Raw genomic sequence first — 4,886 nt, forward strand, 5'->3', positions numbered from 1 at the left:
CTTGTATCTCTCTAATCAACCGGAGATTGCTGGCAGCACATGCTTTGTATCCCTGGCAACCCAGTTCCCTGAGCACCAGAAGATCCTAATTAGTCTGTATCCTATACAATGATACAAAGCCAATGGTCATATACTGGGAAGTCATAGTAATGTCAGATTGACATAAGCATTTCTACAAATTCTCTCTCAACTCCTCCTCCTCTTCATCCTCCTCCTCCTCCTCCTCTTCCTTGTTTTAGGGTCCAAAAGGTGGCTAATTTAGTATAATTTCTCCTTTTCTAGTATATGCACAGAAAGCCTGTATGGTTAAGTCAACAAGTACATGTATGTTTGTTTATATACACAGAGACACACAGCCTCATTTCCTACCAAGCAAGGCCGTGCTCGAAGAAGCAGCTGACAGGTAAGGGAGCTTGAAGGCTGTGTGTGCTTTTTGTTCATTGGTTTATTTCTCCAAAAACAATATTCTGGGTACCTATGATGGCTATGATGCCTGCTAACATGTGTCCCTCAGACATCTTCTCCAAACCAGCAAGGCGGGCAAACCCAAGAGCCTTGAACTTACACTGATAAGAGTGGCTGCTTGCTATCAGACACCAAGTATACCCCAACTCTCCCTTAGGAGCTTCAGTCATAGTATACGTGGTTCCTGGAGGAACTTGGTAACCCTCAGTATACAGCTTAAAGTGATGGATTGGTGACTTCATGAAAGTCTTCATCTCTGCTTGCTTAGGTAAGAACACTTTGGCATAATCAACCTTGATCTCCCCCAGAGGCATCTTGTTCAGACACTGTTCAATGATTTGAAGGGACTGGCACATCTTCTCCTTGTGACAGAGGTACTTATTATAGCAGGCCCCTTGAGACCAACAGGAACAGGAATCAAACTTGACCTGGCTGTAAACATCATAGGGCTGGGTCTTCTGCAAGACCCACTAGATGCCTGAGCCTTGGAGTATCACCTCACTGAATCCATAGTTAAGTGCGTCTTCTGCTGATACATCTCCAATGTCAACTGTCCTATTTTGCCAGATTCTATTGTTGGTCAGCATCTCTTACACCTCATCAATTCAAAGAGAGAAGTTCTTGGAAAATTCATAAAAGTTATCCATAAGCCTAAAATATAGGTCCTGGTATACTCCTCCTTGTCGGATACAAGCAGTATGCATTCGGGCTCCAGACACCCACTCATAGACCTTGAACATATTCTCTTTTCCTCAACCATCCAAAAGAATGGAGTCATGGCACCAATGTCCATGTGTGATGACAGCTAGAATATGGTTTAAAATCGGTGTGGTCTCTCCAAAGAGCACTTGGATCCACTGTGCCTGGGGAGGAGGTTGGATGTTTAGCAACTTTTCCACAGCTAGTGAATAGGCCTGTTTATCGTGGACACCTAGTCGAACCTGTCGAAGTATAGTAGGTCCTGCAAATAAATCTTGAACTCAATGAGCTTCTCGGTGCCTCGGTGTAGGAACCCTATGTGAGGGTCAACCTCTGTACCATCTCTCCACTCAATTCCAACACTAGTCTCAGGACTCCGTAGGCTCATCAATGCTGGGGCCCAAAGTTCAGAGTCACATCGGTCACCACTTTTTCCTTCAAATTGTCCGCATCATTGCAAGGAGGAGGGTTCCAGTGGGCTGTTTTCTTGGGAGGGGTACATGGCAGCTCCAGAAAACTGCTCTGTCCATTTCCCAGCTGGCTGCCATTGCTGAGCACTCTTGTGGGCTGACTTGACAGGTGAGTCCCAGACCTGGGGCAGCAGCACCAGGACCCTGACAGAAGCAGCACAGAGCCCTCAGGACTGACATTTTTATGGGGCTATAGACCAGAGAATGAACCCTCTCTCAGCTTCTAAACCATCAGTTTACAGTGTAGCTCAGGACGCCCAGATCCATGCTGCTTTAGGTTGTGAGCTCAGACTTACAACAACGGGGAGCATGGGTAGGGAAGGGTAGTTGTTGCTTGACTTCTCAACCTCCTAAGCTTTATCATGTGTGGAATTAGGACAAGAGCAGCCCCTCCTTTGTGGGGTTGGGACAAAGTCGAAATGACTCTGAGCTTCTGCTGTGACAGATACTTTACTTAAAATTTAATTTGTTTAAAAATGTTTATTAACTTACAAAAAGGGATCATTACCGTGTTTCTCAAACACACTTTGTTTTTATTCATTCTCTTTCTCCCACTCCTTGCCTTCCTCTCTCTCCCGAATGCCCATTCACTGCCAATGTCCTACTTCAAGGTCACGTGTGACCTTTTGTCCTCTATGCTTCCACCCTCTGCTTATCAACATCTCTTGCTCTCATGCTCTTCTATCTAGAGTATAACAGATGCCTGCTTTTTTAGATGAAGAAAATATAATGAACTAAACTCCCCGTTGTCATGGAACTTCAATTTTGGTGAGATAATCTACATTAAAAAGGTAGCTGGATGCCTAGTTGCCACAGTTACCGGCTGTATGTTATTTGGCGAATCACCTCACTCTACAGAGAGTCACAAAATTGGAGCAAAAATAACATCTCCAAGTATTATTTTAAAGATCCAGTTAGATCAAGGAGAAGGTCTTTTTGTTAGTATACTCAAGGTTACTTGCAAAAAAAGTATTTCTGTATCTTGAGGCTATAGCATCTGTTCCAGATATTAGGAAGGTCAAGGTTATAGGTAACTTCTTCCCTTGAGGATAGCAGAGGGCATAAAAGCTGAGGACCCAGGTATCTCAGGAGCTACGTGGGAAATCAATATCTAATGCCAACTGAACAGATTGAGGAGCACGTGGAAGAAGAGAAAGACAATGGCTATAGGCCACTGGTTCTCAAGCCGTGGGTTGAGAGCCCTTTGACAAGCCTCTATCTCCAAAAATATTTACATTATAATTCATAACAGTAACAAAATTAAAGTTTTATAAAGTAGCGATGAGATGATTTTATGGTTGATGCTCGCCACAACACGAAGAACTATATTGAAGAGTTGCAGCATTAAGAAGATTGAGAACCGCTCTTGTAGACTAACACTAGGCAGCTACAAACAAGAGCAAGCAGACGGTGTGGGCTATGGGCTGCCTTGAGTGCTCAATGCAACAAAGGCAAAGTTTAAAGGATGGATTAGAAAGATTGCAGAAAATGACGTTACCTGTTTTTATTCAGGTCAACAGATGAAGATCAACACCAAGACAGAGATAAACCAGATAGTTAGGGGCATAGAAATTCCAGAACAGAGAATGGAACAAAAACCATATATGCTAAGAGGTTGCATGGGCTGAGGATATGGCTCAGTGAGTAAAGCACTTGCTGTGCAAGCATGGGGACTGGAGTTTGGATTCCCAGCAGGCACATTAAAGCGGAGGGCAACAGCATTGGGGAGTCAGAGATAGGCAGATCTCAGAGCTCACTGGTCAGCTAGGCTAGCCAAAATGACAAGCTCTAGGTTCATTGAGAGACCCTGTCTTAGACTTTTCATGGCTGAGAAGAAACACCATGACCAAGGCACCTCTTATAAAGGACAACATTTAATTGAGACTAGCTTATAGGTTCAGAGGTCCAGTCCATTATTGACAAGGTGCCCACATGGCAGTGTTCAGGCAGCAAGCATTATACGGGAGAAATTGAGAGTTCTACATCTTCATTGAAAGGAAGCCAGGAGCAGACTGTTTTCCGGCAGCTAAGTGGAGTGTCTCAAAGCCCACTCTAAGAGTGACACACTTCCTCCAGCAAGGACACACTTATTTCAACAAGGCCATACCTCTTACTAGTGCCACACCATACACCAAGCATATTCAAATCACCACAGATCCTGTCTCAAAATCAATGTTGGGAATCTATTGAGGAAGGCATCGTAAGGTCTGCTTCTAGCCTCTACATGTGTCCTCATGGGTGAGCACACCTGCACATACATATTTATATGAAATTTCCATCTACAATGGGATGATATTTTAAGATGGAATCTTTGGGAGTTAATTCAGTCCCATTGGTAGAGGACCTCATGACATTTTAGTGTACTTATGAAGAACATAAGCATACTATGAATTAAAGATCTCCCTCCTCTCTTCCCCTTACCTCTCCTCTTTCACTTCAACATTGGATTTCCAGCCTCCAGAATCGTGTGAAATCAAGGCTTGCCATGTAGGCATCCCTACCAATTGTGTTGTGCTACATCTGTCCACGTGGACTAAGACAATAAATAACATCCTGGATCCTTACAGCTGAGTTTTACCACTGTCCATCCTGTTTCGTGCCTTGGGAGGCAGTTGATGCTGAGAAAGCACAGATGCTCTATTCTCCAGATTCTGAATGAGTACACCCACTATGAGGGATTGGTGAGGTTAGAGAGAGGGAAGAGAGAGGTTTTTAACTTGATTCCTTCCTTCACATCATAGAGAAATGTCTGTGCCACTCAATCCAGGGTTTCTGATGCTTTCCTGTTCTTTGTGTTCTGGTCCCTTTGGACCTAGAGATGTCAGGAACCTCACTATTGCCAGAAAACTGCACTTGCTCCATGGTTTTTGTACTCTGCTCAGAGCTTTGTAAATAGTCTTATTTTCCTAACTGACTATGCCATCTGTCTTCTTCTGGTTCCCTGGGCAATACAGAAGCCCCAGGGCTTAGATCCAAAGCTCTGTCTCACTGGGTTCTGTTTGCATAAACTCTCAGTGGGTCAGCTTTAATTTAAAGAGGTGGTGCTAGAAAAACCCTCAGTAGATAGCTGAGAGAATTGGAGTCAACCTGGGAACAAGTCATGCTAAGACCTTGTTTAATTAGGATAAATACTAAGGGTTTAAAGAGAGCAACAAGTAATAAATAATTTTGGCACCACACTCGGTGGGAGCCAAGCAGTATTCTAAGTGCAATGTATGTATGAAGTCCTTTAGTCACTATGCTGGCTAGTTT

General features: G+C 43.7%; 1 pseudogene; it reads right to left on the minus strand.

Moving 5' to 3' along the window:
- Positions 1-437: 437 nt before the first annotated feature.
- Ndufs2-ps1 (NADH:ubiquinone oxidoreductase core subunit S2, pseudogene 1) lies at positions 438-4,129 on the minus strand (annotated as a pseudogene).
- Positions 4,130-4,886: the final 757 nt, after the last annotated feature.

The sequence above is a fragment of the Rattus norvegicus genome, chromosome 5 (assembly GCF_036323735.1).
Source record: "Rattus norvegicus strain BN/NHsdMcwi chromosome 5, GRCr8, whole genome shotgun sequence".
Lineage (NCBI taxonomy): Eukaryota > Metazoa > Chordata > Mammalia > Rodentia > Muridae > Rattus > Rattus norvegicus.